This window comes from Xyrauchen texanus, chromosome 23, assembly GCF_025860055.1.
Source record: "Xyrauchen texanus isolate HMW12.3.18 chromosome 23, RBS_HiC_50CHRs, whole genome shotgun sequence".
Lineage (NCBI taxonomy): Eukaryota > Metazoa > Chordata > Actinopteri > Cypriniformes > Catostomidae > Xyrauchen > Xyrauchen texanus.
In genome coordinates, this window is record NC_068298.1 from 34722158 (window position 1) to 34735085 (window position 12928).

The following is a 12928-nucleotide window of genomic DNA, read 5'->3' on the forward strand; positions in this document are numbered from 1 at the left end:
AAAAAGAAAGTCATACACATCTGGGATTGCATGACGGTGAGTAAATTATGAGGATTTTTATTTTTGGGTTAACAAACCCTATAATCAGGGGTGCACATAACTTTATCAGTGAGTTACTCAGGTGAGTACCAGGAGATGGTGTTTGATACTCACGCCATATGTAGCGTAGTCTTATTAAGTGCAGTCTTCCTCACTGTCCTCCTCAGTGTCGCCACCAGAATCCCCTCTCACAAGCTGCACTGCTTAAAGGCAGTGTAAGAGACAGCTTAACCACCTTGTTGATGTTAGAGTAAGCATCTGGGTTACTTGTATTTACTATTTGGACCAAGTCATACACAGAAGAGGCTCCCAGGCGTTTTCCTGCCTGCTTTAAGCGCATCCATTCTGTCACAGTGGTGTCTCTGTCAAGTTGCAATGTGGCTTCATATTTCTTGAGAATGCTGCAAACTGTTGTGTTTCCAAAACTGTGGAGGTCTTGCATTTCCTGAGGCCATGTTGAAGGATCAAATACTAAGAAATGATCACATGACTTGATGGAGTCATATCTGATTTCAAACTCTTCAATTAACCCCCTGTGCCGTTGTACATACCGACGTTGACAGCAGCCCCGTCTGTGCACACAGCAACCAACTTTGTTGTCCAGTCATCCATGCCTGTGTCCTGGAAAAGTCTCACAAGTCCGTCTGTTATGGCCTGCGCAGTTCGGTCAGCACCCAATTCAGTCAGTCCAATAAAATCTGAGGTAAACTCTCCGTTGCTGGACACAGAAACAATGTAAACGATTTCCTGCTCAGTTTTTGTGATGTCCTCAGATCCATCAAAAAACAGCCCCCAAAATTCAGCAGACTGCAACTTGGCTCGTAACTCCCCGCTGATTGCGCGGGCGATACTTTGCATGATCCGTGTGCCCCCTTCACGTGAATGATATGCACCTCCGACATTTACTCCTAGCCGCTTCAGTAAAGGAATATCCTCAGAATAGGAATACATGGGACGTGCGTGTTTAGCTTAATGGAAGGCGAGGAGAAAAATTTTAAACAGAGCTTGCCGCTGTTCTTCATTCAGCTTGTCTCGCCATCTGGCAAGTGGGCGACTGGACATTTCTTCTCGGCTAGCTTGTTTATTAACAATAGCTTGTGCCACATTCGTGTGCTCCTTGCTCTTTTCATGTTTGTCAAATAAAGGATGGTTGAAATTCTTTGAGCCTTTATAAAACGCACCTGTTTTCTCTGCTAGATGTGGATTTGAGTGGCAAATCTTGCACCACATTTCAGTACACTCATCGTTAGCTTCAAGCCACTGCACATCTTTGAGCCACTTTTCCGAAAAAAGTCTTTTTTTCGGCTCTGGCTCCAGTTGGCGTTTCTTTGTAGGTGGCGAAACGCCAAAGAAGCTGCTTAATGTCTGTTGCTTTTTGGACATCTCTGACAGTATAACTTAGTTGACAAGCAACATGTCATGTGTAAGTTTAGATGAGAAGATCGGTTAAGTACGCAAAGGCGCGGAGTAACACAAGTCGCATTACGCATTCCTGATTTTTGTCGCGCATGCGTACCTGCGTACCAATTATGTGCACCCGTGCCTATAATGTAGATCTTGGTTATGTTTCGTTTGATTATCAACATTGTCTAAAATATTTTTTAAGTCCACTGAGTGGCATCTTGACAATTGTGCAATTGTCAAGATGTCCTTCAGCAATGATCAATGGGGCACCCAGGCATAAATCGAAGCCAGTTTCATAGTTTTGTGATGATATGATTTCTCCTCAACGTCCTATCTATCAAGATAAAACAAATGCTGCTCATTACTGAGAAAAAATGCACCACCGTTCCAGCAAGGGCAATTTTGCTTCCCCAAAAACGTGTAGGAGTTTTTAATATTGTGGAGTGGAGCGTGTGTCACCCTGGGACCAACTTCAGCTCTTCATCAATCTGCCGTTCCCCCGGTCTTCCTCCCACCCCAACAAACCTCGCCGGAGAACTACAGACAAATCTGTGCCTTATCGTTTTAGAACAATGCTCTTTACTGCTCACCAGAGAAATGTCCTATTTGATTTCAGGGAAGAAAACTATCTTTTATGTACAGGATAAAATTGTAAAGTTTTAGCATCAATTGACTATCCTTAGAAAAATAAAGAGGGATATTCACAGACTCAAAAAAGCTTTAAGGGTTTAGGCTTTAGGAATAAGTTTTATTGATGTTTCTGTCAAAAATAAAACTGTTTTCATTTTAGTAGTAACGAAGTTGGTGTAGGCTGGTTCTGCAATTATCTCAGGTGGCACATGGAAAGAAAAGAAAAGCAGGAAATCAGACCAGAAGCCAGGTGAAGGCCTGGAAACTCAACTAATCCAAACACATTCCCTTAAACCTCTAAAAGCCCTTATTATTTTGCTTCGACAGTTTCCTTATTATGTGTATCTGCAGTTGAAGTCTAGGTACACTGATTTAGCTTAGTCCGGAACTATGCCTCTCTCCCCTGGGGTTTTAGGATCTAAGCCATCTGGTTAGCATTCTCACAGTCCATTTCACTGTGCTGTGCTCTCCACAACACTGGCTGAGAGGAACTAATGTGAAAGTAAGGGAGAACCATTGAGCACAAAAGCTCATTATGCATCTACAACAGGCACAGCAGCTTTTGCTGGGTCGCACACCAAGCAAAAAAAAAAAAAAAGATGCATGTAGGTTTTATTTAACAACCAGTAGAAGAGATTGTTTCCCGTTGACAAGATTTGGCCTTAACCCTGTGCTTTTCTCTTTGACTCATTGTAACTTTCCTATCACAATGCAGTGGAAAATAGCCCTGGAAAGAAAGGGATTAGAGAGCCATACAAAAAAATAATTTCCATCTGGACAAAGAGAGGTGGGTGGCGGTGGGAGGGAGGTAATCAGAGGGGTGGGGGATTTCTTCCCAAAAAAACATCTGGAGAAGCAATCTGGTGTAAATAAGGAGACTGCAACTCACTGCCCACCCAATAAATAACACACAAGGATGGAGCTAGTTCACAATCTGGGCTTCCTCGTAGCCCCGAACATGACACTGAATTAGGCTCAGCCAGCAAGAAGGGAAAGCTGGGAACTCGGTGGACAGTGGTGAAGGGGGAAATTGGGTCTAGTTGTCACAAGGGTTATTTCTTAGTAACAATAAGGTTATTCTGGGTTCAGTACAAATTAAAATCATTCCACAGCATTTGTGGCATAATTTTTATTACCACAAATTAATTATTTCATCTGAAGCAAATTTCATGGTTACAGTGAGGCACTTACAATAGAAGTGAATGAGTCCGTTTTGGGGGGCTTTAAAGGCAGAAATATGAAGCTTATAATTTTATAAAAGCTCTTACATTAATTCTTATATTCAATTTTGTTTAATATTTTAGCTGTAAAGTTGTTTAAATCATCTGTTGTGGTGGATGCTGTTCTGTGCTCATTACAGGGTTGATGGCTTTATGTCATCATGTCAAAGAAGCTGTAAATGGTCAACTTGTTAATATGCAATTTTATCACACTTAAATCATGTCAACACCCATATTGTTTACGTCTTGTGGCAATACTATTGAAACGGTGAGTACTTTAACATTTACGGATTGGTCCCATTCACTTCACATCGTAAGTGCCTCATGGTTACCCATTTTAGATTTTTATAGTAATAAACATCGTGCCATAAATGCTGTCGACTGAGCTTGACTTGAATTCAGCGTGGAAAATTCTTTTAAATTCTTTTAAATTTATGTTGTTTCATTAATTTTTTTGTGCTTTTAATTGTTATTCTTTTTGACAAGCCTTTAATAGCTGTCTAATGCAGGTGTAGATTTTAAGAGGCATGGATTTTGTTTTGTTGATTTTTAAATCACCAAATTGCTCAGGTTTAAAGGGTTTGTTAACCAAAAAAGGGAAATTCTCTCATTATTTACTCACTGTCATGCTATCCCAGGTGTGTATAACTTTCTTTCTTCAGCAGAACAAATTTGAAGAAAAATAGAAAAATATCTTAGCTCAGTAGGTCCTTAAAATGCAAGTAGATGGTGATCAGACCATTTGAAGCTCCAAAAATCACAGACTCCAGCTGTTACATTAATGTCTTCTAAAGGAATATGATCGCTTTTGATGTGAAAAAGATCAATATTTAAGTACTTTTTAACTGTGATCCATAGCAGGATGCGCTTGTAACTTAATCGAGTTGGCATTTTCAAGCAAGAACTGATGCACGAGCGGTTGAGTTTGGTTTAGATCTGTATTTGTATTTGTACCAATATATTTACTCACGGTGTGTTTGTGTGCTTATCCTAGATGACTCAACTGAGAGAAAAACATGAGATTACATCCGTAACATTACATATGTTACACGAGAGACCATGAGCACTCTTGTGAATGTGTATACCGCTGCTGACCGGAAGCGATTACATATACAGGTGAAACTCGAAAAATTTGAATATCGTGCAAAAGTTCATTCATTTCAGTAATTCAACTTAAAAGGTGAAACTAATATATTATATAGACTCATTACAAGCAAAGTAAGATATTTCAAGCCTTTATTTGATATAATTTTGATGATTATGGCTTACAGCTTATGAAAACCCCAAATTCAGAATCTCAGAAAATTAGAATATTACATGAAATCAATTAAAAAAAAGGATTTTAAATACAGAAATGTCGGCCCTCTGAAAAGTATAATCATGCATATGTACTCAGTACTTGGTTTGGGCCCCTTTTGCATTAATTACTGCCTCAATGCGGCGTGGCATGGATGCTATCAGCCTGTGGCACTGCTGAGGTGTTATGGAAGACCAAGATGCTTCAATAGCGGCCTTCAGCTCTTCTGCATTGTTTGGTCTCATGTCTCTCATCTTTCTCTTGGCAATGCCCCATAGATTCTCTATGGGGTTCAGGTCAGGCGAGTTTGCTGGCCAATCAAGCACAGTAATACCATGGTCATTGAACCAGGTTTTGGTACTTTTGGCAGTGTGGGCAGGTGCCAAGTCCTGCTGGAAAATTAAGTCAGCATCTCCATAAAGCTTGTCTGCTGAAGGAAGCATGAAGTGCTCTAAAATGTCCCGGTAGACGGCTGCGTTGACTCTGGACTTAATAAAGCACAGTGGACCAACACCAGCCGATGACATGGCTCCCCAAACCAACACAGACTGTGGAAACTTCACACTGGACTTCAAGCATCTTGGATTGTGTGCCTCTCCATTCTTCCTCCAGACTCTGGGACCTTGGTTTCCAAATGAGATGCAAAATTTGCTCTCATCAGAAAAGAGGACTTTGGACCACTGAGCAACAGACCAGTTCTTTTTTTCTTTAGCCCAGGTAAGACGTTTGACATTTGAAGCCCATGTCCAGGACCCGTCTGTGTGTGGTGGCTCTTGATGCAGTAACTCCAGCCTCAGTCCACTCCTTGTGAAGCTCCCCAGACATTTGAATGGCCTTTTCCTGACAATCCTCTCCAGGCTACGGTCATCCCTGCTGCTTGTGCACCTTTTTCTTCCACACTTTTCCCTTCCACTTAACTTTCTATTAATGTGCTTTGATACAGCACTTTGAGAACATCCAACTTCTTTTGCAATTACCTTTTGAGGCTTTCCCTCCTTGTGGAGGGTGTCAGTGATGGTTTTCTGCACAACTGTCAGGTCAGCAGTCTTCCCCATGATTGTGAATTCAACTGAACCAGACTGAGAGACCATTTAAAGGCTCAGGAACCCTTTGCAGGTGTTTAGCTGATTAGAGTGTGACACTTTGAGCCTACAATACTGAACCTTTTCACAATATTCTAATTTTCTGAGATTCTGAATTTGGGGTTTTCATAAGCTATAAGCCATAATCATCAAAATTATATCAAATAAAGGCTTGAAATATCTTACTTTGCTTGTAATGAGTCTATATAATATATTAGTTTCACCTTTTAAGTTGAATTACTGAAATTAATGAACTTTTGCACGATATTCGAATTTTTCGAGTTTCACCTGTAGTTAAAAAGTCCTTAAATATCTTTTTCACACCAAAAGCACTTATGTCGCTTTAGAAGACATTAATTTAAGCATTGGAGTCATTTGGTTGAAACCGGTCCAACCCTCAACCCAACCCCCCACCCCACACTCAACAACTTTTGGGCAACTACCATCCCCCCCACCCCCAACAACTTTTGTGCTGCTTTTTATTTCAAATTTAGGGCCGATTTCACTTCCCAGTCCCAGTAGTATTCTCCAGTTGTCCACATGGAAAAGTATCCTGCCTTTTTGGGTGATTGCATTTGCCAACACTCTCGAACAGAGGTGCAGAAGTATTGTGCTGCAGAGAATGCAGCTCCAGTCTGCCCCCATGGGACTCTCAGTGCCTCTCTCAACTAGAAATATTTGTTTTCTCTGCTCAGATAGTGGTTTAGGTAAACAGCATATTGCCTGTTCAAGTTGGCACAAACATGGTTTGTTAATGACATTTTCCATGCCAGACAAACATTTAAAGTAAGGCTCACTTTTTTGTACATTTTGCAAGCAAAAACAAATATTCTTGTTTCTACAACAGCAATTTTAAAGAGTCTTTTAATAATTTAAGTCGTTCTTGTTTATTTTTGTTGCAACAAGAATAGAGCTAAACTCCACAAAAAGGTACACTGTAAAGCCACAGTTTTCGACTGTATTTGTTTCAGGACACAGATTTTACATTGGACATCAAGTGTTGATCCAGAACAGTGCCAAAATTGCTCATTGTGCAAAAGTAAATGGACAAGTCCTTAAAGATCAAACACTGAAATTTGACTTTATTACCATGAACTATATTTTGATGATTTGTTGTGATGTGTTCAGATCTTCCTTTTGAAAAGCTCAAAGACTTGTGTTTATAGATTTAATATTTGGTGATGTTTTTTTAAATTCGAAAGTTTCATGCAAAATGAAATTTCACTATACAAAACACACTGTGGCGGAACAAACTATGCTTGTTGCAAGTAAACCATATTTTCTTTTCTTATTTTGTCGTATTTTCTTCTACTTTGTATACTTTTGTTCATAGTTTTCAAGGATGAGGGCATGTCTCGCTATGTATCCATGTTGGCATCTGCCTAATTTGGCTTGTTTCTACCAAGTAACAGATGAATTTCCACCAAAATATTTTAGATACCAATCAAGACCAATCGATTTGGGAAGTATTTTTTCTCTCTTTTAAAACTATGTATTTTATAATCCCAACCATGCAAGATTATATGGCAAATTGCATTTTATTATCGGAGAGACCATTTGCACTAGATGTAAATAGCACCTGCCACACAGTGTGGCTATTTGCACTGAAATAGTCTGGTGGAAATATTGAAATTAAAAACAAACTGCACCCTCAAATGTCACTTCAATGGTGCAGTGTGTAAAGACACTGTGGGTGTGCTTTTCTCGTACGGAAGACTGTTCGACTCTTTTGCCCCAGTTTTTCCTCTCCTGCTTCCTGTCTCCACTCTTAATATTTCTTTTAATACTGCTTATAAAAATAAATAGAAATTATGTTTGTTTTCCTCATAGTGATTTGGTTTAGGGGTAGGTGTGGGTGTAGGGTGTTTGTGGAACTCTAAATACAGACAATAGACACCAGTTGAGTGAATTAAAAGACGACCAACTGTGTTTACATGACCTCTCCATTCAGGACAAATTGATTGCAAATGTATTGATGACTCCCCTATTTAAGCCCAGTGTAAAAACATCATATGGATATACAAAAAGTTCAACTTTTGTGTGCACTAGTATTTTCTGCCTGAAGAGCTGCAGCAGTCATAGTGCATGCAGAAATCTTTCAGATAAGAAGGGTTGCCTCATGCACTCTGACTCCCTGTACCCAGCATTGGCACTGACAGAGGCAGATGGCACAGTCTCAGGTCTAAGGAGAGGAACACAGGGTGCCAGGGCTGCACAGGTGGCCCATGAGAACCTCTTAAAGAGCAGTAGGCCACCTCTCTACATGGATCAGGGCCAGGTGTTAATGAGAAAGATGCAAAGAGAGAATCAGGGGAGGAGAGCAGCAGAGGTAGGGAAGACGCACTGATAAAAAAGACAAAAGAGCAGATGTAGGTGAACAGGTTGAGAGAGACTAGAGAAAGAGGGGAGAAAGGAACATGAAAGGTTGGACATCACTAATAGTAGCTGTGAGATAATCAAGCATACTCTTTGGCTTTGTTCACACAGTTTCTGGGACTGACAACCATATTTACTGACAGGTGTAATAAGAACAGGTTCCAAAAGAAGCCAAAGAATCAAGCACAACTCTCTGCACTGTACTTACATTTACATTTATGCATTTGGCAAACGCTTTTATCCAAAGCGACTTACAGTGCCCTTATTACAGGGACAATCCCCCCGGAGCAACCTGGAGTTAAGTGCCTTGCTCAAGGACACAATGGTGGAGGTTGTGGGGATAGAACCAGCAACCTTCTGATTACCAGTTTACCAGTTATGTGGTTTAGACCACTACACCACCACCACTCCACTGTACTCATACGGTGGTTGGTTTTGAGCTGGTGGAAATTCGTTCGTAAACAAATCAGTGTTTTTGAACGAATGAATCGTTTGAGTCAACGAACCATTCTCAGTCACCTCCACAGTTTTGGTCGTAAACGACTCAGTGTTGTTTAACGAATAACTTGAGTCAATGATTCCATGACTCACTCACATCATAAAGGTGCTCATTTGTTTCAACCTGCTGGTGTGAAGGTGTATCTCCTGAAAAGGAGTCTGAACGATTCAGTGACCAAAATCAAAGTGAACCAAGTATCAAAAACCCACTCCTATTTGGACTGCAATTCCTGAGCGAACACAGACTATCTTTAGGATAGTGATACAAATATGTTTCCATACAAATTCCGAATTACATTTTTCTGAAAAATCTGAATATTGCAACAAAATAAAAATTTGAATAAAGCAGCATTTCCAACTCATGTGTTCAAAAGAGCAAAGTCATCACTTTCAGGAAATTGACACAAAATATAAGTTGTAGCCACTGTGGCTCTTTTGTTCAATGTAATACCTTTCTTGGGGTTTACAGCATTCAGTCAAAAGCCTCTCATGAAATTAATATTTTCTAGCGTTTAGCGGCAAGCGAAATTAGGTAAGAAATCTGGGAGCCAAAATGTGTCAGACAGTTCTGGGAGATAATTGTAGCCAATCATTTTGATTACAGGCTTTGGCTCTGTTGGCTCAAATTTTTAATGATACTGTTTATATTCTTTGAGAAAATTGAGAATTCACATGCCGCTTTTAGAACCTTTTTGATGCGCATATACATCCCTTTATACACATGTCTTCTTATAAGATATATTCACCTCAAGCAAGCACATTCGTTTTTTGAAGATTTCATTCACATCTATTGGTGTCCATCCAGTTTTTGCAAGTGATATTTAAAAAATTGCATTAAAAACCTGATTGGAATACTATCTAGTGAAGCATCCCACCAAATGCTGTTGGTAATAAATATCTACACTCTTGGACAGCTGATTGGCCAATAGCATTTAAGGAACTAATTGTTGAACAATGCTCTATTTAGCATTACGTGGCTAACAACCATATTGAACTGCGTAACCACTGTGAATACAGCCTTTAAGTCCTGATGTGCAGGAACTTCAGATGAATAATAGGGAAAAAGTTGTCAGAGAATGGATTTCCAGACCCCGAATTATTACGAAAATTAGGTGAAAATCTGTATCTGTGTTTGGTTTTCTTTCTTCTTTATGACAGCTTTCTTTTTCAAAACTAACCTGAAATTTAACATTGAAACTCAAAGCTGTTCTTCACCAAGGGAGATCATGCTGATATTCCCATCATCCTCTGCTCTTGCCAGGTGTGTGTTTTTGTGCAGTAGGCCCAGCAGAACATCACAAATGCATTATGGGATGCTGAGGGGTAGGGGCAGGATGGGGACAAGAATAATGTATATTTTATAGAACATGAGAGGGACCAAACTGGGGTCGTCGGGAGATCATCAGCTGAACCCATCAATATTACATGACACTTCCACATGTATTGTTCATGGAAGGGGAATGTCCTGGGGTATTCTTTTCAGATGAATCAGTGGAAGTTGCAAGAGGAAAGTTTTATGATAGGATTAAACTTTTCTGGTGGATGTTACACGCTACTGGTAAATCTAACATTTAACAGATTCTGTAGCGGAAAAGCTCTGCTAAATTCAAGATTACAACTTTTTACTTCACTACCTATATACTACAGTATGTTGATACAATAAAGTGATGTCAAGGGATTTGGAAGCTTTTGCCACCTGCTGATCACAGTTTCCATTTCACTAAAACACACCACATGCATTCACTTATTAATCTCTGAGAAAATTATGCAATGTAAAATGTTGCAAGCTATTATTTTAAATGGATTACATAGGAGTTAAAATAATACAAATACCAAATTATCCTAAATCCACAGTACAATACACCAGGTAAAGGACAATAGAATACATTTTACAGTGTTGGGTGTAATATGATTACTTTAGCCAAAAAGTAATGTAAATTCTTCCAATCAGATTACAGTGACTGAATTTCAATTAAAGTGATAGTTCACCAAAAAATGATATCATCCCAGACGTGTATGACTTACTTTCTTCTGCTGAACACAAACAAAAATTAGACTCCAGTGGTTAAATAAATGTCCTCTGAAGCGATTACAGTATGTAATTACTTTTTCAATATAAATTTTGAAAGCCGTATCCTTACCGATCATGATTTTAAGCTCGATAACACTTCCTACAGCATCATATAGTGTTCTGCGCATGTGTAAAGCACTAGGAAGTGTAATATAACTTTAAATCATGATTGAGCATCGAGACTGTTATGCCAAGATTTACAGTGAAATAGGAGTTAATATTTTGGTCTGTTCTCACACAAAACCAATTGGATCCCTTTAGAAGACCTGGATTAAACCACTGGAGTCATGTGTATTACCTTTATGCTGACTGCTTTTTGTGACAGTTAAAGGGACTGCACCTCTCATTTAAAGTGAGAAATGTATGACTTGCATACCACAATGAACAAGGAGGAAATATAGACATTATTTTGAAGTGTTTTAGAAAGTAACTTAGATGTAATTAGTCATTTGATTACTTTTTCTATTAAGTAATCAGTAATTAATGATTAACATTTTAGAAGAAGTTCCCAACACTGCTCTTTTAGAGAAATGACAAATGACACAACCCTTTACAATAAGTTGAGATTAGTTAATGCATTAGGAATCAGGAACAAACTATTAACAATATATTATATTTATTAATCTTTGTTCATTTTAGTTAATATCATTGTAATTGATAGTTCATGTTAGTTCATATAGTGTGTTAACTAGTGATAACAAATGTAACTTTTAAAAATGAATTAGTACATGTTAAAATTGGCATTAACTAACATTAATAAATGCTGTAAAAGTATTGTTCATTGTTTTGTCATGTTAAATAATGTTGTTAACTAATGTTAACAAATGGAACATTATTGTAAAGTGTTGCCAGTGTCTCAGGTATCGCAAACTTCATAAACAATTTACTTTTACAGCATTATTTTATTTTATGTTTCCTTATAAAACAAATACATTTGTTCAGTATTAGTTCATGCTTGTTCATAATGCATTTACTATTGATAACATATTGAACTATCATTTTTAAAATGTATGTATAAATATGTTGAAATTAGCATAAACCAATAAGTGCTGTAAAAGTACTGCGTTACTTCATGTTAACTAATGTTATTAACTAATGTGAATTATTACAACCATTGTAAAGTGTTACCAACATAACTAATGAACTAATTGAGAGATCTCATTAGAAATTGTACATATTTTATGAGTTGGACATGCTTATTAATATTATGCCCTTACCCAAACCCAAATCTAAATGTAACCAATCAGTAGATTGTGTAAACATGATAGGATGCTGTTGTGTGTGACAGAAGCAAGTAATTGTCATGTATTAGATGGAAACCATGTCCAGCGATGTCATTGGTTGTAGTGAAAGTCATACGAATTCATCCGAGTGCAGTCATACGATATCACACGAATTAGCCAAATTTAGAAAAGTTGTATGAATTCTAAGATTTCACCGTTAGAGTGTTTAGCTATAGACATAATCAATACATACATTTCAATTAAACTACATCACATTTACTTTCCACACGTTCTACAAAATCTTCTGAACAAGCCATAGTTTTGATACATTTATATGCCTAACAGAAATCAATATTTGAGCAGTGAAGTTCAGCATGCTGTGAGATTTTCATGTGGGGGCAAAGAATGAATATTTATCAATCTGAAGTCCTGTAGTGTAGAGATAGTTCACGGTTGTAATGAGATGACACACAGTGCAAAACTAACTAACTCTACAGTATATGATCATAGCATTTCAACATTACTTCACTTGTACCAGATAAAAATAGAAACATCTGATGGCACTACTAATTGTCTTTTTTCATGTCCTGTGTCAGGGGTGTTTCTAGGATTTGAAGACATAAGGAGCTGAGGGTATGTGTATGGGTGTTTAATGTTCTTAACTTTCCCTGTACTCTTTACCATGAGAGAAATCACTCCAAACTATTCTGTCTGTGCGCAAGCGGTCCGGAAGCCTATTCACACTGTTTTGCCTTCCTGTTTGAGCAATTCATTGAAAAGAACCGACTCAAACGAGTGATTCTTTGGGAATCAGGAATCACTAGTTCTGATTCTAAACAAGCAACAAAAATTTTAAAAGGAAAAAATTTGTCATTATTAAATAACGACTTACTGAGTAACAATAACCAATATTTACTTGTTCAATACAAGTTAAGATCAATCAACAGCATTTGTGGCACAAAATAATAATAATAAAAATAATAATTTATACTTGTCCCTTATAAAAAAATAAAATAAATAGAAGCAAAAAACTGTGTTACTTACAATGGAAGTGAATGGGGCCGATCTGCACCTAAATGTTCAAATGT

At 38.0% G+C, this 12928-nt stretch overlaps 1 pseudogene; it reads left to right on the forward strand.

Moving 5' to 3' along the window:
* The first annotated feature begins 7791 nt into the window (after nucleotides 1-7791).
* The window catches only part of LOC127663475 (uncharacterized), a 33473-nt pseudogene continuing 28336 nt past the window's right edge, over nucleotides 7792-12928 (forward strand).